This window comes from Typopeltis vanoorti, chromosome 17, assembly GCF_054136105.1.
Source record: "Typopeltis vanoorti isolate ZY-2024b chromosome 17, IOZ_Tvanoo_1.0, whole genome shotgun sequence".
Lineage (NCBI taxonomy): Eukaryota > Metazoa > Arthropoda > Arachnida > Uropygi > Thelyphonidae > Typopeltis > Typopeltis vanoorti.
The window spans coordinates 71,314,875-71,339,438 of NC_143565.1; positions in this window are offsets into that span (position 1 = coordinate 71,314,875).

Genomic DNA, 24,564 nt, shown 5'->3' on the forward strand with positions numbered 1-24,564 from the left:
GATAAATATAACTGATAAATTTAGATTATTGTGTTAAAACCGGACCTAAACAACATCATCAAGACTCATTCGTTAAGAATCTTGACGGTAGATCATTTTCTACATCGTACTATTTAAAAAAAATGCCAAATGGTGAAACTCAGCTTCGCAGCTGGTTAGTTTACTCAAAAGCTCAAGACTCAGTATTTTGCTTTTGTTGTGTATTATTTTTCAAAAGAAGAGGAAAAGATCAATTAACACGATTTATATATGGTTTTAATAAATGGAGAAAACTGTCATCTGTAATTCGAGATCATGAGCTTTCTGTTGGTCACTTTAACTCTTTTATTGCTTGGCAAGAATTATTAAAAAGGCTTAATTTATGTTCCATTGTTGACAGAACAAATCAAATTAATATAAATAAAGAAACAGAACGTCTAAAATTACTATTCCAAAGAATTATAGATGTAATTCTATTTTTAGCAAGTAATAATCTGTCATTTCGAGGGTTCCCATGAAACAATAGGAACGCCGAATAATGGAAATTTTTTAAGTTTAATAGAATTAAGTAAATATCATCCTGTGCTAATGGATCATGTAAACAAAATTAAAAATACGAAAAAAAGAATTGTGCATCATTTGGCTCATAGATTTCAAGAGGAAATTATTGCTGTATTAGGTAATGAAGTCCTTAATAAAGTTCAAGACGAGAAGATATAAAAGCAGTCATATATTACAGTATCCAAATGGATTGTACTCCTGATATTTCTCACAAGGAACAAACTTCAATAATTATTAGATATGTAAATTTTGTAGACAAAAAATTAATTATAAATGGATCATTTATAAGATTTATTGAAGTAACTGATGTGAATGGTGAAGGACTAGCAACTTCGCTTTTAAAAAGAATAGGTGAGCTTGATTTAGATATTATGAATTGTAGAGGGCAAGCATACGATAATGGTAGCAATATGAAGGGAACATATAAAATCGTACAATCTAGAATAATCAGTTTAAACTCTCATGCAATTTATGTACCTTGCTTATCATATTCTTTTAATTTGATAATTTGTGATGCTGCTTCCAGTATATATATTGTAAAAAAGTTTTCGGAATATTGCAACGTTTATACTGCGTATTTTCTGCATCTACATAAAGGTGGGAAATTATACAAAAGCATTTAAATAATACGCTTAAACCATTATGCGATACTCGATGGGAAGTCAAAATAGACGCAGTCAAAGCAGTGTATACACAGTTTGAACAAACTTATAATGCCTTAGAAGAATTTATTGGTGCAATTAACGATAACACAGCAGTATCCGTCTACTTGATTTTTTACAAGAAATTCCATTTATTTTAAGCTTATCGGTGTGGTTGACAATATTGTCAAAAATTACTAGTATCAACAAACTATTTCAAGCAAAAACAATTGTTCTTGACTCTTCTTTTAATTTAGTGAATAAAATTAAAAATGAAATCCAAAATTTAAAATCAAAATTTAACACATTTTTAGACTACGCAAAAATGATAGCACGAGACTTGAACATTTCCGAAGACTTCCCTGAAAAAAGAATTCGAAAAAGAAAAAGATTATTTTCCGAACTAGCAAAAGATGAAGTTTTACTAAACCCGGTAGAGGAATTTAGATGTCACTTTTTCAACGTTGTGATTGATACTGTTATTGTACAAATAGATGAAAGATTTAAAAATATACCCAATGTTATTTCTTATTTTAAATTAATCACTGATATAAAAACATTAGAAAAAAATGAACTAGAAAACCGCTCGCTCAAGAGATTTTGCAAAATATTATAGTAAAGATGTAAATGAAGACTTAATCCAGGAAATTGATTTGTTACGAGAATTGATCTTGGACCAAAAAAATGTAAATAACGCGCAAGACATATTGTGATATATATTAAATAATAGTTATAATGAACTATTTCCAAATGTGCTAACTGTATTGAAAATTTTCTTTACGTTACCAGTTACCATAGCAAGTGCAGAGCGTTCTTTTAGCAAATTAAAATTGATAAAGAATTATCTTCGATCAAGTATATGCGAAGAACGCGCTTAAATGCACTTGCTATAGCATCGAAAAGGAAATTGCCAAAAATTGTAATTTTTCGGAAATGATTAATGACATAGCAAAAAAAAAAATCGCATATTTAAATAAATACATATTAAGTAATATAGGGTTAGTAAAACTAGGCCCCTAAATAGTAAACCTATTTATTTTTTTATGTGCTTAAATTAATTTTTTTATTACTTTAAACAATAATTTGTAAATAGTTTTGTGCGCTAGTTGGTGAGCCAGATTACTTTTGTTTGTGTTAAATATTTATTTATTTTAATTATTTAATACTTATGTTTTGTGTTCAGTAAACGTTAGGTTAACCTGTTATATTTCGAATGTTTTTTTTTGTTTTTTTTTCCCTGTGCCAAAATCATTCACAGGTAAGAGGTTTTACAATACGTTTATTTCGAATCCTTTACTTTTTACCTTTGAAAAATATTTTAGGACCCAAAAGGTTTCTTGCACCCGGGCCTCTTTATAGATAAGGCCGATCCTGGGTTTGGCAACTTTATATATAATAATTGATATTCTTGGCCTTCCACCAGGAGTTTTAATTTATTCGAAATAACGACGGTATGAAATTCACGAAATGTCGGTTTGGTTTGTTAAGATAAACTATTACCTGGAATTAAAACTACGTCTTGAAGTTAATCAGTTCTAGAGAAATTAGTTGTTGTGGAAGATGAATCACAAGATTACATACACCTGTTATGGTGTACCAACCCAAATGTGAAAACGGTGTTCTAGCTGCAGAGAACTGTCTTGAGCAAGAAATGACATCAAGTTTTCTGGATGATTACACAGCGTCTCCTGTCTAATCCCCCCCCCCTCCTTCCTCTACACACACAAGGTGGATTTAGTATTTAAGTACTCACGTTCAAGTAATTTATTTTAGAGAAGAAAAAAAAGAAACAGATTTTTACAATTATCATTATGTAATCCCACCGTTCAGCCTTAATAAAGCGATAGTTGGAAAAACCGGTGTAATAATGAAAATATATATTTTTTAAATTTTAATCCACGGATTGAGAATACCAATTTAAAACATTGAAAGCTAAGAGTGATTAGAACCGGTGGCAGCTTCCTATGCCATTTATACAGGAACTCGCAACTGATAAGAATGCTCATTCCATCCTATCATATTTCAATCTCAGAATCTATCTAAATCAGAAAATAACTCTGTATTATTAGTATGAATCTCAAATTTTGTTTCTTTCATTCTTTTCTTTTATATATATATAATACGGTGTTCATCATGAACAGATTCTCACTTCGGATTTCCAAATTCAAAAACGTACACTTTTCTAAGTTGAACAAGGGTCTCCTACTTGTCAGTCGTCAGTAACCGCAGCCAGTGTCTTTAAATCTCTCTTTACAAGTAGAGGTGTATTTATATATACTCCTGTAAACCATAAACAGAATCACTGATACACAAGCTAAACAGTAATGGTGGTAGACTCCAACGGACCACAGTGGTAGCCACTGTCTTCTGAGAACCGATTCCTCCGTATACATTCTTTTCATATCTATTAATGCATCAGCTCTCCTGTCTAATTCATTAACCAATTATTCAAACCAATATTGCCACAACTTATATACTATTCTTCCATCTGAAAATATATCAAATACCTCTGCAAAATCTAGAAATATTACAATATAAACATTCCCATTATCCAGTCGTTTTATTATAAACTTGTAAATTTATAATTATTAGCAGGAAAACTATGCCCAATTCTTTGTTCATCGATTTGCGATGACTAAACTAAGTAAATAAACAAGAATCCTGAGGATGTTAATTGAGGGTTAATAAATGAACAAATAAATTTTATGACCAGGCATAAATAGCTATAATTAAAAGTAAATGATGAACCAAGAAACTTGAAAATTTTCAAGTCGCACTTACAATAAGCAAATAAAAGAGTAGTTTTTCTTTTGCGTAGATACTGCTTGATCAACAGAAGCCATACACAATAGGGAATGCTACAACTTTATTGTCTAATTATCACTTATAGACATTTAGACGAACGTCTTTGGATGCTTTACATAGTCGGAAGCCCCACAAGAGACTCGACACAGTTCAGGGTTTACCTGTACCTATTATTCGTTTGTTTATAGCCACTTGTAAGGTAGCACGACCAGCGTTGTTGATGAACAACTACTTCACACACACATAAACTTGAATCCACAAAGGACTAAAACGTGAAATGGGAAATTGAAGTTGAATACAGATCTGATACCGTGGATAAAATAATGGAGCCTGGTGTTAAGGAACGTACAAGTACATTTAGTTATCAATAAAATTATAAGCTAATCCCGAGAGAGTTGGTTGATTGTTAAAGGCCAGTCTTGTTTATCAAACTATAGTTATTTTGATACTGTTCCTATGGAACTGGATACAAGATATAGCTACATGATATATTTGGATTAATAATTACTATATTTAATAAGGCAATCGATTTCTGGACGGAATAAATGGCTAGGAGGATGATTAAGAGAGAGAGAGAGAGAGAGAGAGAGAGAGAGAGAGAGAGAGAGAGAGAGACGACAGAGTACATTGAAAGATTGTGCCTCATTGGAATCACTGCTTGGATTCAATGCTGTTTTGAATTTTTATCATGAAAATAAACATTTAATGTCTAAATTTGCATACGATATTAAAGTGGGAAGCGTAGTTAACAATAAAAAAAGGGTTCTTCATTGTTAAATAAATATAGTTAGAGAGCACATCCCTGAACGACTCCTTTCTCAACTGATATTCGAAAATTCAACTTCTCCAAATTTTATTGCTACAGTTGCTTTCATTATGTTTTATATAATTTATACCTATGGCTAAATAAAGATTACTAGTTTATAGTTTGAACATTCATAAATAAAGTCTTTTTTTATGTATGGGAATTATTTTTCCTAATTTCAGTCATTAGAAATTTCCCCATAGGTTGATATTTGGTTGAATACCTACATTAAATAATGCTTTGGTGTTTCTCATCCATACTTAAAGAACTCTATTAATATTTTACCTTTACTCAGAGCTTTATCTGTTTTCATTTGTCTGATCCCAGAATCCATTTCCATTCTTAATATTTTCTTATTTGGTACGTTTCATTTTTAGGTTAGCTTGTGAAAAAAACGTGTCTAAAATGGCCAGCCCAAATTACAGAACTTTTTTTTTTTACTTTACCAGTCAAATTGCGTATTTTATCTTTAATTTTTAATGGCATAAACAGGTTAATATATTTATGAAATTTATTTTATTATGCTATTAATTAATTCTGTATCATGATGGATGGCTGCATTCTACCATGCATGTGTTATTTGATTTATCCATAGGGTGATTTGATTATTTGACCATACTCAGAGCTTTATCTGTTTTCATTTGTCTGATCCCAGAATCCATTTCCATTCTTAATATTTTCTTATTTGGTACGTTTCATTTTTAGGTTAGCTTGTGAAAAAAACGTGTCTAAAATGGCCAGCCCAAATTACAGAACTTTTTTTTTTTTACTTTACCAGTCAAATTGCGTATTTTATCTTTAATTTTTAATGGCATAAACAGGTTAATATATTTATGAAATTTATTTTATTATGCTATTAATTAATTCTGTATCATGATGGATGGCTGCATTCTACCATGCATGTGTTATTTGATTTATCCATAGGGTGAGCTTAAAAATGTAAACAATATATAAACAATTGAATTACAACGCATAACGAGAACGACATCATTAAAAGAATGCACGCACAAATCCACAAACAGTATGCAACTCTACATTAATTCTAGTAATGTTTGATCTTTTAAGTGACGACACAAGAAACATTTTCACGATCTATCTATATAACACGCTAGATAAGCAGTAATTATTAGTAGAGAAGAGAATTCGTTTAGTTTTGCATTGGTTTAATTTAATACCTACCGCTGTTTTTGCAGATATTCATTATTGTGCACGACCGTTAAATTAATTAAACATGTTATTTGCTTAATTTCACTTTATTCTTCATTAAGGAAAAGTGGAAGAATGCGGCACACCTGCAGATAGCGTTATGACACTCGACTAGTTCGTGCAAGCTAATTACTTCCAACTAAGAACAAAATGTGACTTGTGGTTTGCCATTGAAATGAATTTTTGTGCTATCCTCATTTTTCTGAAAACAAACCAGCCGAGAGTATATATTTTGTGTCGTGTGCAAGAAGTACACACTACCTAGCATAGACTGACTGCATGAGCTGTTGTGTTAATGAAGAGGAGTTATTACTATTATCATTATTAATGGAACAAAAATTGACGGCATGTTTCGTGAGCTAATTTCGCATATTCGTTGGGCGCTAGGACTCTCTTATTAGCAAGAGTAAGAGAATCCCGAAGGGGGGGAAAATGCATTGGCTTTTCCAAAAGTGACGAGATAAGAGAAGGATTCTCTCTAATTTCGCTACAATTTCTATAAGCAAGGCATATGAAAAATTAAGATAATGGTTTCTTTCAAAGAAGAAGCCATTGTCTTAATTTTTAATTGTTTGTTTTAATTTTTCTCAAAATATTTAACGCATTTAGCCTTGGAATTATAATATTTGACATATCGAATTAATAATATTTAGGAGTTTTATTCACTTATTCCATTACAGTATTTACAAATTAGATTTCTTTCCAAGTAGTGTATCTACTGTTTCTGCTGAATACAAAGTGCAACTGAAAGAAAAGATAATTCTGTATGAGCATATTCCCTATAAAAGTGGCAGAAACAAGAGCATTTTTATATATTTTATGAAGCGGGGGGGGGTCCAACCCGCAGCCGACCCTGGCCTGTTAGTAATGCGGCCCCATAAGATCTTAAAATGTTAACGTTATTATGTGATGCGAAAAATATGCTGTCTTTCTTTCCGTTTTGATACAGGAATTTGAGAATAGGTTTCAATATTTCAGAAAACTTTTATCGATTTTTTTGTACATTTACGACTCCATTTTCAGTTCGACATAAATACATTACCTTCGAATTTTCAAATGGAATGGATAGAGTTGCAATCAGATATTCAACTCAAAGAAAAATTTGATCATGTCTCTTTGCTAGATTTTTATAAGACCTATCTACCCAGAGAAAAATATCCTTCGCTTCACAATCACGGTTTATTCATGTCATCACTTTTTGGGTAGTATGTACATTTGTGAACAACTATTTTCAAGAATGAAGCATACAAAGAGTAAAATTAGATCAAATTTCTGATAAGAACCTTGAGAGCTCACTACGAATTGCAACCACTTCCATCGAACTAGATATTGATGCATTGGATCACGCAAACAAGACCAAATACGTGGATGGTCTGAAAAGTTCTCGGCCTAACAATGACAAAACGAATTTATAATTTCAAAATTATTTTTATTTTTCAACATAATCTCCCTTAAGAATAATACATTCACTCGAGCGATGCTCCAGCGCCATTATCCCGTCCCTGTAGTGGTTCTCAGGGACGAGTTCTCAGTAAGATCTGCAAAATACTCTTCTACAGCTGTAATCACCTCTTGATTCAAAGAAAAACGCTGACCAGCGAGGAAGAGTTTTAGTTTTGGGAAGAGATAAAAGTCAGAGGGAGCCAAATCTGGGGAATAGGGTGGATGTTCCAACAATTCATAATGCAGATCCCTTAATTTTCCAATTGCCAAAACACCTTTGTGGGCAGGTACATTGTCCTGATGAAAGAGGATTTTTTTTTTCTTCCGCAAACCGAGTATTTTCCCACGAATTTTTTCGTCTAGTCTGGTTAAAAGATCGGAATAATATTCCCCGGTTATTGTTTTACCCTTTTCAAGATAATTAATAAACAAAATGCCTTTAGCATCCCAAAACATCGATGCCATGACCTTTCCTGCTGATAGAACCGACTTTGTCTTCTTTGGCGCTGAACAACCGGCTTCTGTCCGTTTTGACTGCTGTTTGGATTCTGGTGTGTAATGGCGAATCCAAGTCTCAAGTAATAAATCAACGCAGAAAATCAGTTTTATTCTCGTTAAAAGGCTCCAAACACTGTTCAGAGATTTTCATGCGAGTGCGTTTTTGATCAGCGCGGCACCCATCTTGCGCAAAGCTTTTTCATTTGCAATTCTTCAAGCAAAATATATCCTACACATTCTTTTGAAATGACTTTCACACGGATGCTTATGACAGATGTAACAACTCAGAAAAAAAAAAAAAAAAATCTTGCCTATAATGTTGCCATTTATGGTCGAGACCGAGAACTTTTCAGACCACCAACGTATCTCACTAGTTTTGTGTTTATGCTGCCCTCTTTTTTTTTTTATGTTATAATAAAAAATTTTAAAAAATAAAGGAAGTTTTGTTACTTGTACATATTAAGTATATTATACATTTTATATGCGGTCCAATGCAATTCCTCTTCACTCAATGTGGCCCAGGAAACTCAAAAGGTTGGACACCCATGTCATAGAGCAATGTTTCTCAAACTTCAGATATCCGCGTACCCCTTCTTAAATTTTCATCATTACCAAGTACCCTTAATTAATTAATTAAAAAGTTAATAAATTAATTTAAAATATTAATTAAAATTAAATATCTATTTTATTTGAATTTATATGTTCATGTAAACAAAAAATATGATTTATTTTTAAATTTTGGTTCTCTAGAGATGTCAGACGACACACTCTTATCAATTTCATTTGATCCAGATGCAATATCAATATTTTGTTGTTGCTTACAGCTACTTGTATTTGCTATATTGCTCTCTTTTGTGGGTTTTATAAATCCACTCTTTAACCAATGATCCATACGTAAGAATTTGAAAGCTAAAAAATAAAAATACTGTATTTACTCGAATATAACTCGAACTTTTTTCCCAAAATTAAAGCTAAAAAATCGTGTTACGAGATACGTGGGGGAATTTAAGGAAACTAAAGTTTTCAGAAAAAAAATGAAAATGGTGCGACTTACCAAGAAGCTCCTACTCGCTATCACTTCTTTTGGCATCGAGAACAGTTTCTTTGTGTGCATCGTCAAAGTCATCTACCCAAATAGCGTCATCTTCTTTCCCATTTTTCAAGCAAAGATTACCAGTAATTTACAAGACTTGAGATACATAGAGCAGCGAAGAACTGCATATGATTGGTGCGGTATTAACAAAGGATCGCGCGAACCAAAGACAAATTAGCATTTCAACAGTTGAGTTGAAATTCTAATTCCCTCCAACCGAATTCCATAATATCTGAAACACATTCACTATATATTTCTTGATTATATGATTAGTTTTAACACGTTAACGACGGGGGTAGTGTAGACAGAACAAGCAAAACCATGTTCTGTCCTAATCCTATCGAATCCCTGTTTATAATAGGATATCCTAATCCTATCGAATCCCTGTTTATAATAGGACCTTTTAATGTAGGTAATCCGCAAACTTGTCTTATTATCCGCTCCCAGCAGTACCACACCCCTCCACATCTATCCACATTGAAAGCTTTGACCTTAAATCAGGATAGGATTTATCTTTAAATTACATAACATTATTTAGGAAGTGAGGATTGCAGTTTTGTAACAATGTGTAAGAAAGAGTGGAAAATCAAAAAATATGTTATGTAACAGATTTTTTTTCCTTTTTTTCAAAACTAAAAATTAAAAAAAGTAGCATTGCTTTTTTTTTCTAATGTAATCTATTAAGCATATAAATCCGAATGGAAGCAATAACGCTGTTTAGAGCTTAACCTGTGATAATTTTTCAAATCTCGTCTTTCAGATCGATTTCAATTTCTAACATTTCAGATTCGCTTAACAAATTAAACATTGCCTATGATCGAATACTTGTTGTCTAACACAACGTATTCGATCATAGGCAATGTTTAATTTGTTATCTTTGAATTTAACTTACCAAATTAAATTCAAAGATAAGTCTACCAGCAAATTAATAAAACTGTATAATTGCTAATTCTGTAAATATCTAACACTGCACGACACACTTTGTATCTTAGCCCTTTCTTAATATTTTGATTTCATATTTGGCGGGGTATGATCATCATTGAATCCAAGATTGTTATCACCATAACAATTTTGGATTCATCTCTAGAGGAACACTTATTTTCCACAACAATATGGAATCTTCTATGAGTTTACGATAACATAATGTCTCAATTAGATAATTTTATGTTATGTTTTCCAGAATAGATACAGAGATGCAGCAGTTGCAAAGTATGGTTCATATCACATGGACAGCTATGCATAGTAGTAACGAGAACAAGGAGGAAAATGAAGACGCCTTGTTGAATGATCAGAAAGTATTTATAAGAAACAATGTCATGAAAGAGCTGATGTATCGTCACAAGAAGAAGTAAAGAAATGATACTAATTATGAAGAAATTGAATGACGTCACGAGAATGAACATACAGCCATCATGAACTATGATTCACAAATTATGAAAATGAAACTTCTAATGTATCTTCAAAACGCTTAGATATCCTAGTCCTCAACCGAACCAGGATAGGTTATGCTGAGGACTAGGAGGACTAACCCTGTTTATAATAGAACCTCTTAATGTAGGTAACCCGCAAACTTGTCTTATTATCCGTTCCCAGCAATACCGACGACGGAACACTTCACAAATCCTGAAATTTTCACAGAACACCTTGGTTATTTAGTAATGTATTAATTACTAATTGACCATTAATTAGTAATAATTAATTAAACACCAATTAAACATAACCATGATTAAATTAATTTGTGCTGATTTTCATTGACATATCCCACTCTGATCACCAAAAAATTATAATATTATTATAAGTACTTACGAGTGAATGCAGACTTTTTCTCCTGTGTGCTGGTAGTTTTCCTCTCCTTTCGTACATCCTGGAGATCGCTTTGTAGGTTGGGGGTGGATATATAATACTGAATACTTTCACCCTACAATACGAACTTACGAAGAAAGTATTCAGTATTACGAGATTTGAGAACTGGATACAGACTACCTTGATCTTCAATTTTAGTGGAAAATTTTTCTTTATACTTCCTTGCTGATTGGTCACTAAAATTTCCAACATAGATGTTATTTCTTTCAGTTTTGAGAACAGAGGATACGCCGCCCATTGTTGTAATCGGCTTGCAGGCAATTTTTATGATCGGTCATAAACAGCGGTATTCTCTTTTCCGATTGTTGAAAGATTTCGATCTGTGAAAATTAACGATAATTCATGAATATTTCCATGTTTAAAAATACAAGGCTTGGTCAATAACATTTGCTACACAGATTAAGTTATTAGGCGTTCTAGGTCTGAGCTTTTCGACATATTCACGAATATTATTCTCCTCAGAATATTTCTATAAAATATTTACTCATGAAAAATGCTTAGAAAATTAAAATGACAAATTCCAGAACTTCTCGCGGAACACAGTTTAGGAAACCCTGGTGTAATCAATGGATAAATCTTTCTTTAAACATTCTGGCAAGTATAATAAACTAAAAATATCAAATTAAATAATTAGTACATTACTGATTTATCAGAATAATTAATTCAATAATAGTTAACGTTAAATTTATAATTATTCTAAATGATTTTTCTTTTTCTTCTTCCTTTCACTGTATTAGGCCTATTAGCTTGTTCCATCCTCAAACAATCTCTTTAAGGATCTTCCTTTGTTTCTTTTCCCTTTTTGGTTTATATTTTAGTATTCTTCTTGATAGTCTGTTTAGTGACATTCAGTTTGCATCTTGAATCCTTTTCTTTCCATAATTATTAGTATTATATATTTTTATTATATTACTAATTTATTGTTTGTAAAGTTGAGTCATGTTGTAACTCTTGTAAAATTTCTGGTTTCTTTTATTATCTAGTTTATGTATCCTGGTGTTCTTAAAAATTCCATTTCTGATGATGTTATTTTTTATTAGTCTATTTTTCACTTCCATATTCTTAAGTTCATAATATTATTTCTTTGTATTAATTTGTTTAAAGATATCATTAATCATGCCTATAACTTTGTTGAATTTATTAATTTTATAGTTTTGGAACTGTTTCTTTCAATGTAACTAATATTACAAGCAAGATAATTACAATGAATAACTCTTTCAATTCGTTTCTTATTCAGAGCAATTTTGCTTCTTATTGCTTCCCTTCCCTTAATTGCCCCAACTTTTGTTTTTTCAGAAGATATTTTCATTCCATATTTGGTAGCAATCTTGTCAAGATTGTACAGAGCTAACTGCACTGTGGTTCATCTTCTGTATCAGAAGATTTTTATTTGATTTTATTTAATCATTTAGAAAATAATATAAATTATCACTATTTGCAAATATTATATATTTATATTATTATACATAATATAATAATAGTATATTATTATACGATATAATTATACTAATATTATTAAATTATTTACCTGCTTTTGATTCATGAGGGAGGTATCATTCGGTAACTAAAATTTTGAGCGGAGTTAGGTGTGCAACAGAAGATAGGATTTAAAAAAAGTTCGGAAATAACTATCGCGTACATTATGGATAAGCTCCAAGAGGTAAGAGAAATTTCCTTTCTCACTCTCTCTCTCTTATTAGTAGGATGTGTGTGTCAGGGGCGCGCCGGCCATATGTGCAATGTGTGCGACGCACACAGACGCCAGGATAGTAAAGGCGCCAAAGAGGAGAAAATACTTAAAAAAAAAACACCGTTTCTTTAAAGTGATTTTTTTATTGGGGGGGGGGGGTAGGGGCGCCAACTAAAGTTTTGCACATAGGCGCTGGACACTACTGGAGTGGTACTGGGTATAGGGGCGCCAAATAAAGTTTTGCACACAGGAGTCGGACACTACTGGCGCGCCCTTGGTGTGTGTCAATGGCTCAATAACATCAGCAACAAGTAACTCTGAGTCATAGAAATCCAATTAAAGCTATGATACGAAGGAGTTAATCTTATCTCCACAGTCTGCTTTGTCTATCGACGCATATTCTCTGGTAATCTGCTGTATTGCAGGATGAAAAAAACGCAAGTTTCCGAAAGCGAAAAACCCCTTCCACGTTAAGGAGACAATATCCTATACGGGATTCGAACTCAGGTCTTTCCAGCCGAAAAAACAGAAAAAGAAAAAGCCAAAACACATGTAAACAATAAATAAAAAAGAAAAAAAAAAGAAAAAAAGAAACAATGCCAATATAGTAAATATATATACATTTATTTTCCTTAAATCTTTTCAAAAACCAACTACTGGAGGAGAATTGGAAGAGATTTCAATGTGTTTCTCAACTCTCAGGTCCTACCCATGGGTTGAGAAAAACAGTACTAGTATAAGAGCACGTTAGAACAATGGACAATTTGGGAACAATAACACGGAATCATTTTACTGTTCCGCATCAAGAAGTCAACAAAAACAGTATTTCCACAACGTTCAGAGCGCCACCATTAGAGAAGAGTAATAATAAAAATAGACTGGATCGGTATTTAATTCTGCATTAACTCCACACAAAGGGGGGATTCAAGCTTCGTTGGAGTTTTAGATTAGTACTATTACCCAAATAGCATAGCCTGATGTAGCATTGGCTAGTCGACGGCCTTTATGTTTCAAAATATTGCATTCCTGAATTGAAAAGTTGTGTATCTTAACAGTTATCAGCTAACAGACAAAGATGTCATGTAAAATAAATTACTCTACATGAATAACAAGAATGCAACGGACCTGGAGCAAGCATGTTGTTTACCAATAACAGTTAGAATCATGATAACAATCGTTTGGATGGAATTACAAACCGTTGGGGCAGTCATTCCTTAATAAGGGCCTTCATAATGAGTCAAGCAGAAACAATGAACCATATGCTGCACTAGTTTCAGTACCCCTCAGCAGCATAAACCATACAAACCAGACCCTCTGAATGGAAATAACCGGGAATCACATCTTATCGTGGACACAAGGAACATTCATGAGAGTATTTTAATCGTGGATTAGTTGGCAGATCTCATCCACTGAAATGACAGGATTTTCCATATTATATTATATTATAGACATAATATAACACCTCCATAGCGCCCTGTGATTAGAAAAGGCCTCAGTTGGATTCTCGTCGTAAGGAAAAGAATCTTTATATGGACTTTATCAATTGAAGGCGAGTTAGCCGATCTCATACGGAAGTCGGCAGGGTTTTTTTTATTCCTAGAAATTCGGGTTTTTAATCTCCCATACAGGCAAATCGGCCATGAGAATACAATTTACAGACAAAAAAATATTATTCTTGGTGGGCAGTAGGTAGCATTGATGTAGTTGTAGCCGAAGGATTAAGAATGGGAGATAGTAAGTTGGGCGTAGTGGAGTAGCGTGTCCTTAGACTCCTTGTAGGTATCAAGTAATAATGTCTCGGGAGCTTAGTAGCTTCTGAGCATTAATCCAACATTTGTATGGTTCGTATTAATTTTTTCTTTTATCATTATTTTATTTTTATTCCATTAATTTCTGATGGCAATAATTTCCAATCTCTCCAAGACCAAACAAGTGGGCATAATCACCAGTAATAGCAGGATTTCTATGGTTCATCAACAATTAGTCAATTACCGTCAGCTAACTGCGCTATGCTCGATGTGCACATTTACCTAGCCATTCAGTGATCGACAGCATTGTAATTAGTAGTAGACAGAGAATTTAAATTAGCCATTTGCAGTTGATTCAGCAATTTTATTTACGAGTCGCAATGAATTCCACAAATATATCACTGTAATAAAAGTTTTTTTTTTTTTGTAATAATGTAAAATCGATAGCCCAAATGAAAATTTAACTTTTAACAAGCTAAGAATCACAACAAATTCCAGGCAAACAAATCGCAACTGATAAAAGACATTATTCTTATAATTTTTGTACTTTCTTTTAAATATAAAATCAATAATGAGAATGAAGGTTTAACTTTCGACTAATATTATAGAATCTTCAAACAGTGCTCAACGATAATGGTCAATTAAGTACATGTTAACTATAAGCAATAAATCACAAATTCATCGCTGAACATTTAAATACTGATTCAACGTTTTCCACATTTTCACACATTTAAACAAGATGTGACAAGGGGCTTTTTCATACGGAAAGTGAAGTTACATCTGAAAAATGGTTTCCTAAACTCCGGAGAATGAGTGCGAGCAAGCAAGAGTCGAACTGAAAAAATTTCATTCAAAATTCAGATATCTTGAAATTTTTAGTAGAGATCTCCCAAATCCAAAATTTCAATAAAATCTGTTGCAGCCAGGGCGGAGTTATTATATACATACGGACGGACATGACGATTCTATTAAGTGCTACACATTTTGCGAAAACTACCTAGATGTCTCTGTCTTTTGGTATGCAAATATAAATTTCTCTTTATTGTTCGTTATTAAGCACTATCTGCTTTGCATTCTAAGAAAAGCAGAATACAAGAAAGTTATTTAGCTTTCTATAACACACAATTGTGACTGTGAAATTATGAGTTCCGTAAAAATAAGAGGGAAATTGTACTGCATAAATGGAATATAGTAAATAGTGTAAAGATGGCTTTCAAAAGCATTCTTTGTTGTTGTCGTGTGGGGTTCCCCCAATTTTCCTCATCCGTCCCTTTAGGATTGGTTGAAGTTGTGCCCTCCAATGAGGGACTTCTAAGTATATATTTTTGACTGTAGTAGGTCAGTGTGTGTGTGTTCACGGGGCCGGATTGCCTGTTCTGAAGGACGAAAAACCCGAGTTTCCGGGAGAAAAAACCTCTACCTCCGTATGAGACCGGCTAACTCATCTTTAGTCAAAAAAGACCAGATAAAGGTTCCTAACGTCATAGACGGGAATCGAACCCAGGTCTTTCCAATCAAATGGCTTCGTCTACACCGACTGAGCTAAGGAGGCTCAAAAGTATTCTTTACTATATTATAAATTCTCATTGATATGATCCCCAAAATCATATTTGAATGATGCATTTTAATGAGGATCTCTTATATACTAAATTTATTTTCATTTAATTTTATTGTTATTATTTCCCACCGACTTCAAGCGATTCAGAATATGAAAGACGCGACAGAGGAAAATCTATAAACCAAAGTATTTATATTTTCATTGATCCGGTAAGGAAAATCTGATAAATAATGGACTCGCGACTTACGGCGAAACATGCGCTTCTCAAAGTGGTCGTGTAACTCGATTTTTTTTAAAAAACTCCAATGGCAATCTTATATCCTAATTTTAAGAAAACAGTCATCGTTGTTCGTCAGTAGATCCATTTTCCAGTAGGGTATTATATACGCTTTCCTAAAGCTCCATCAGATAGATACGAACTGTAACGCGATCTGATTAATAAAAAATTAAAAAAAAAAAAAAGCATTGAGAGACCACAATGAAATCGGATTAGGTGCAGTTAATGAAATAATTAGCGAAAGCTTCTAAAAAGTTAATAAACAGAATGCTCACGTCTTTAGTATACTTAATCTTTATTAGATGAAGTTTTTTGAACGTATGTTTGAATTTTTTCGAACAACTGCTTAATTTTTTAAGTACAAAATGCGTTTTATTGGTATTTACTAAAATAAATATATATAATCAATGTCTCGCCAATCTGTTTATTCATGAAAGTAAAATTTGTGGGATGAAAAGAGCTGTGTATCTATTTCGAAGTAATTCACAGTCATCTGAACTAATTTACATATAATTTTGAATGTTTTGTTTCTGGACAATAAGAGCTTGCAGTCACTGCTGCTAATGATGATTATGTAAACTGAACACTAAAATATACATTCATTTTTATTGATATTAAGATTCGGGTTCACAGTACGTGAGGAGGGCACAAGCTGATCAGAAGTGTGAAGTCCTGAAAGAACATTCAGACGAACAGAATGTTTGTCTATTTTAAATTGAATTATAAAGAATGTTTGTTTTTATCAAAAGCAGATTCTAATGCATTATACCCAATATGAACTTTTTCCGGAATCTTAAAAATCACTAGAAAGGAGAATGCCGTCAGAAAATAATCTGTAACATGATTAATAAGAAAGTAAGTAATATTCATATTTCACTGTAATATTCTTTGTATTTCTTCCATGAAGTAATACAAAGAAACCTGCAGAATATTTCAGATGAAATCTACTTGCTAATTTTATTTCTTACATTATTTAAATTAAGGGGATATTAAATCCCACATTGTTTTAAAACCGAATAAGAAACTCAAAGATTGGAATCAGAGAGTTTCATACCGAATATAGTATAATAAACTATAAAAGTATCGGCGACTACTAGCGTGAGCTAATGCACGTAGTCCAAGTACGTAGTACAAACTCGAGCAACTCGCAGCAAAGGTGGTGAAGTTCTGATCACTATGCTTGATATTTTCCATAATGTAAACACACATTTCCTAGGAAATGTATGCTGTTATTACATTATGGTGGGAGGTCATCACCCAGACCGGTTTCAGCCTTATGAATAAATAAAGCCGTCTCTAAAAATTCGGACGATCCCTAGGCCACTCAAACCGTCCATCTCAGCTTTGGCTCCACTCAGTGATGGCCTTCCACCCACCACCACCACCACCGAGCAGAACCGCTTATATTCCGAAGAAAAGCATTCACCGACAAAACACCTCACCGGGCCGTGCCGGAAAACACTTTCCCCGGAGACTCAAATTGCTCCCTTAAGGCAAAAAACCTTAAGAGAGCGAACTCATATTAGCAATCTCACCAGTTTCAGCCTTTATTGAGGCTTCATCAGTGAGTAGCTACACCAAATAAATACCACAGGGTATAGCGAAAAGAACTTATATACTCTGCTATACGAGTTGTCAAAAAGGTGCACCCATTAAGTTACTTAAATATAAAGAGCCAATAGCCTTCATTTCGGTGATATAAACATTATTTAAATTAAGGGAATATTAAATCCCACATTGTTTTAAAACCGAATAAGAAACTCAAAGATTGGAATCAGTGAGTTTCGTGCCGAATATAGTATAAAAAACTATAAAAGTATCGGCGACTACTAGCGTGAGCTAATGCAAGTAATCCAAGTACGTAGTACAAACTTTGGCTCCACTCGCAGCAAAGGTGGTGAAGTTCTGATCACTATTCTTGGTATTTTCCATAATGTAAAACACATTTCCTAGGAAATGTATGCTGTTATTACATTAGGTGGGAGGTCACTACCCAGACCGGTTTCAGCCTTTATTGAGGCTATAATGTTTATATCGCCGAAATGAAGCCTATTGGCTCTTTATATTCAAGTAACTTAATGGGTGCACCTTTTTGACAACTCGTATAGCAGAGTATATAAGTTCTTTTCGCTATACCCTGTGGTATTAATTTGGTCTAGCTACACACTGATGAGACCCCAATGAGGGTGGAAACCGGTGCGGGGAGGATCTGGCTTTGAGAGGCTACACTTGGAGGTAGGTTTTTGCCTGTCTCTGAGTGGGGCCACCGCTGAGATTATAGCTATGCTTGGTGGTGGGGTGAGCCTGCCACTGGGTAGAGCCAATGCTGAGAAGTTCTTCTCGGTGACGGGGTGAGCCTGTCATCGAGTGGAACAACGCTGAGTTGGGCGATCTTTCGGGATCGTCTTATTTTTAGAGCCCGCTTCACCTATACATAAGGCTGAAACCGGTATGGGTAGTGATCTCCCACCATAATGTAATAACAGCATACATTTCCTAGGAAATGTGTTTTACATTATGGATACCAAGAATAGTGATCAAAACTTTACCACCTTTGCTGCGAGTTGCCCGAGTTTGTACTACGTACTTGGACTACTTGCATTACCTCACGCTAGTAGTCGCCGATACTTTTATAGTTTATTATACTATATTCGGCATGAAACTCCCTGATTCCAATCTTTGAGTTTCTGATTCGGTTTTAAAACAATGTGGGATTTAATATCCCCTTAATTTAAATAATGTTTATATCGCCGAAATGAAGCCTATTGGTTCTTTATATTTAAGTTATTTCTTACATATTCATTGATTCTATGTATTTGTTAACTAATTTCTGCTTAACTCTAACATTTTAAACTTATGGATTCTTATAAAAATTTTGAGTTAGCATTTCTAATTAACAATTTCAGTGAATATTCCTCTCAGGATAATACCTTACCTAATTACACTTCTGCATTACTGATCCCAAATATTCAACATAAATTATTCGCTGCCAAAGCCTTAAAATCTTCAGTTCGCTGGATACGAAACAGAGTAAAAAAAAAAAAAAAAAAAAAAAAAAAAAAAAAAAAAAAAAAGCTCCCTGCTTGTTCTCTGACATCTTGATGTCGTGCACATCAGTAAGATGGAAAAATCGAAATCAGCTGCAAAAATGACGACAGTCGGAATTTAAAAAAATACAATCAATCGATACGCACCCACCAAGAGCGTGAGATTAAGTCATTGTAATATCTGCAGACTGAAAGAAAGCAGAGAAGGTGTACAGCAACAATAAAAAGAAGTGTGTTTATCCTATTATTCGCTCACCGGATTCAACCACCACAGTAGATATATAACTTTTCGTGAACATACTTAGACTACTTACTGGTTCTATCAAACTCAAATCATCTTTCATATCAATACGAATGTCTTTCATTAACCTATCCGAATGGTATACGAATCTGCACCGATGGACCTACCACTAACGAATTTTGTACTCCTTTTTGACTATCGGAAGACTACAGGTTATTTTTAAAACCAAAATTTTGGCCTCATCTAATACCGCGTTTTATGCATATATCATGGTTGTTTGCCGTAGTATCGGTTATTATTATTTTTTCCCTTTCATTCTTTCCCTTTTACTTTAACTCTTTATTTATTTATTATTTTACTGAGGGGAAAAAACGTCGCTTACTGCACAGTAATATCATTTGCCATTTTCAGATTAAAATTTTAATTTAAAACAAAAAAAAAAAAACAGCACTTTTAATTTTTTGTAGAATGTGATCAGCAGGCTTGAACTGCTAGAGCTACACGTGGATGCGAATCTAGGCGTAGTTCTAGCTCCATTTGATTTAATTGTGAGAGTACAGAGGCATACTATTTTGAATAAGGTAATTCAAATAGTATAGTATGCTTATTTCAGCTTAAATTCAATTTACTTTCTAAAACTGAAAAGACTAAAACTGAATTTAATAGTTTTTAATTTAATTAAATTATAACTGAATTTATCTTTATTAAACCATATACAGCTTTACTTATCTTATCCAAAACAGTATGCCTCCATAGTCTCACAATTAATGGCGATATTTTAGTTAAAATATGACGTTAACAGCAACACAAAGGAATCACATCTAAAAGATATATCTCCCTCCCCCCTCATTTTTATTTCTTATAGAGTTTGAGGATTGAAATGAAGGGGTAACTCCAGAAATTGAACCTTATCGATCACATTTGTAGGCGTGAGATCAGAGCGATATAAACCTAATGTTTCAGAAAATCCCATCAAGTAAAATGTCAAATTTCATAGCAAAAATCATTTGAATTTACATTCTTCAATTTAAGTGGCACTTACACGATCCTTTAATCAAGGTAAAATACTTAGAAAGTCCTTGAAAAATAATCCTCCTTACAGAACGAATATTTTTAAGAAAATTTTCTATTGAGGACGTGGGAGAAGTACAAATTAGTATAAAGCGATTAACTTAGCCCTTTACACCATCTACGATACCAATACTAATGCACTAGGTGAGATTTTCATTAAAATAAATAATTAATAAAATTAAGTAAACGATCTCTAACAAACACTATCTTTTTAAAAATCCTATTAAAGCCCAATAATAACAATACAAAAAATGTCTGTTCACAAATATTACAGAATTTTAATAAATTAAAGACTTAATTCTATATGTTAGTCAAGTAGATAATAGTTTAATATCCGACGTTTCACTGACTGATATCTGTCAGCATTTTCAAAGGATACACTGGTAAGCAATAGAAAGTAACAAAAACTAGGAAACTAACCGACAATTCTAAATATTATATAAAGTTATCACTGTGCGTGATACAATGATATAATAATACGCGTGTCGCAAGTACAACGTTTTATTTGTTGAAAAATTTATTGTAATTTTCATGAAAGTTCATTTCTTTTTGGTTAAATGATCTGATTAGAGTTTTCCATATATATGGTAAGATTGGGCCTTGATTCTTATTTAAGTTACCTGTTGAACGGGCGACTGTAGCAGCTTCTTTAAATGTTTTGGAATGGTAGTTCTCTTCTATGTAGGGCATATGGCTCATATCCTATTCAATATTATGGTTGGTAGAGGCAAAGTGGGGAGTGAAGCAAGTCCACGTCCACGTCGTGCTTCCTGGGACCTTCCGTAGGGTACACTCCCTACAAGGATGCTAACGGACCTCTGTGAAGAACAATGGACAAATCAGTGGAAGAGGATTTGTATCCCAACAGTGAAATGTGCGGAAGAATCTTCAGAGGAGCAGACCTCTATAAACAATCCGGGCTCAGCTGGCTCCGGCTGTCAATACCCGGTTAGGGCCCCTACCTAGGGTTACAAGGAAAAATAAAGGATTCAATCCTCTGACAAAGGGAAGCAGCTTTGTCAGTACTGACACAAGGTTGAAGTCTCATGATGACGGTAAAGCTTGTGATTAGAAAATTGCAGATGGCAATACAGTTTATTGTGTACGCTTGTAATACTGCAGAGCAGAAAGCAAATGGAGAAACTACTGCTCTATTCTCTCTCCAGACTAACCACCATGGCGAGCAAATCTACACAAATGGCCCCGAGTTACCGGCGTCCCTTAAAAGGGACAGGGGCGCGAAGAATCCCCGGGCTCAACATGGTGCGCTCAGTAAAACTAGGAACCTGGAATGTCAGATCCTTGTATGAAGCAGGTAAGCTAAGAAATGCTATCCAAGAAATGAAAAGACTTGAAATTGGAATTTTAGGAATGAGTGAAGTTAGGTGGCCAGGATCAGGCAAAACTCAAGTCAATGACATGACAATGTATCACTCTGGAAGTTATGAAAACAACCATCAAAACGGAGTTGGAATAATAATAAACAAAGATATCAATAAGTCACTGTTGAGCTTCATCCCTTACTCAGATAGGATGATGTTATTAAAACTGAAAGGACAACCACTAGATGTTAATCTTATACAAGTCTATGCCCCTACTGCTGACAAGAGTGATACCGAGATTGAAGAATTTTATGATCAATTAAAAGAACTAATGAAAAACACAAAAAAGCATGATATTAACATAGTCATGGGTGATTTCAATGCTAAAGTTGGGAAAGGTAGAAGTGGAGATGTAGTTGGTGAACATGGACTGGGCAGAAATGAGAGAGGTGACCGTCGTTTTCAATTCTGCCAGGAAGAGGAGCTAATAATCACAAACACATGGTTTAAGCTACCACCTCGAAGATTGTATACTTGGCGATCACCACAGGATAATGATGGGAATATAGTCAGAAACCAAATTGATTACTTACTAATTAATCAACGATTTCGAAGTTCTATAAAGAGTACAAAAACCTATCCTATCCTAGTGCAGATATTGCTTCTGATCATAACCTACTGGTGGCAGAGTTACAACTTAGACTGAAAGCTATGCTTAAGAAACATCAACAAAAAATGTTTAATTTGGGAAAATTAAAAAACACAGAGATAAGAAGCAAATTGAGTCAAGATCTGAATCAAGAGCTAGCACTTATCAAGAATGATGACATCATGAGGGTTGATGAATCGTGGGACAAATTGAAATCTGTCTTCATAGAGAAATGCACCAATACCTTATGTCCTAATAGAGCAGTAAAAAAGAAAGATTGGATGACTGATGAAATTCTTTCTCTCATGGATTAACGCAGATCTTATAAAAATCATAATCCAACAAAATATACAGAGGTTCAGAAAATTATTAAACACAAGATCAAAAAAGCAAAAGAAATCTGGATGAATGAAAAATGTAAAGAAATAGAAATTCTACAGGAAAAACATGACAATTTTAATCTACACAAAAAGATGAAAGAGACCTCAGGTATATATAAGAAAAAACAATTCTCTATCCTTCGAAACAAAAAGGGAGAAATTATATCCAAAAAGGATGACAAAATACAAGAATGGGTGAAACATATAGAAGAACTCTTTACTGATAACAGACAAAACCCAGAAAATACTTATGAACATATGGAAGGTCCATGCATTCTAAAATCAGAGGTAGAATGTGCATTAAACTCAGCTAAAAATGGTAAAGCCCTAGGACCAGATAGAATACCAGCAGAAATAGTAAAGTTATTAGAAGGTGACAACATTAACATATTAATAAAGCTATTTAATAAGATCTACGATACAGGCATAATCCCTCAAGACTGGTTACAGTCGACCTTCATCATACTACCTAAAAAAGTAAATGCGAAAACTTGTAATGACTATAGAATGATCAGTCTAATGAGTCACGTTCTCAAAATGTTTCTGAAAATAATTCAAAAAAGAATATACAGAAAATGTGAAGACACCATCAGTGATACCCAATTCGGCTTTAGAAACGGCTTGGGAACAAGAGAGGCCCTTTTCTGTTCTCAGATCTTATTTCAAAAATGTATTGACCAAAACAAGGTAATATTGATTTGCTTCATCGACTTCGAGAAAGCATTTGACAAAGTCCAACATGCTAAAATGATTGTACTATTAAAAAGAATTGGATTAGATGGTAAAGACATCAGGATCATTGAAAACTTATATTGGAACCAAAAGGCATCTGTTCAAGTTGATGATATTATTACAGACTCCATTAACATCAAACGAGGAGTAAGGCAAGGATGTGTGCTGTCACCTCTTCTTTATAACATCTACTCAGAAGCCATATTTCAAAAAGTCTTGGAAGGGATTAGTGTAAATGGTGAAATCATCAGTAACATCCGATATGCCGATGATACAGCTCTTCTGGCTGACAATATTCAGGATCTTCAAAATCTTTTGGAACTAATAAATGCAGAGAGTGAAAAAATGGGATTAAAAATAAATATCACCAAAACTAAATTCATGGTCATAAGTAAGAAACCAATTCTTAATTTAGCACTTTCTTTAAATAGGAAACAAATAGAAAGAGTGGCAAAGTTTAAATATCTCGGATGCTAGTTAAATGAAGATTGCAATCCAGAAATGGAAATAAAAGTTAGAATTGAAATGGCAAGAAAAAATTTTCTCTTGATGAAATCAACACTGTGTAACCGCAGTTTAAACTTAGAACTTAGAGTACGCATGGTTAAATGCTATGTATGGTCTGTACTGCTGTACGGTGCAGAAACTTGGACCTTGAAGACAACATCAATAAAAAGACTTGAAGCCTTTGAGATGTGGTTATACAGACGAATGTTAAAAATCCCATGGACAGCAAAAACGTCCAATCAGGAAGTACTGGAACAAATGGGGAAATCACGTGAACTTTTAGATACCATAAAAAGAAGGAAAACTGCATATCTTGGTCACCTACTTCGTAATGAAAAATATAAGATACTTCAATTGATTATAAAAGGGAAGATAAATGGAAGAAGAGGACAAGGAAGACGAAGAAAATCTTGGCTGGCAGATATCAGACAGTGGACTGGCATGAACT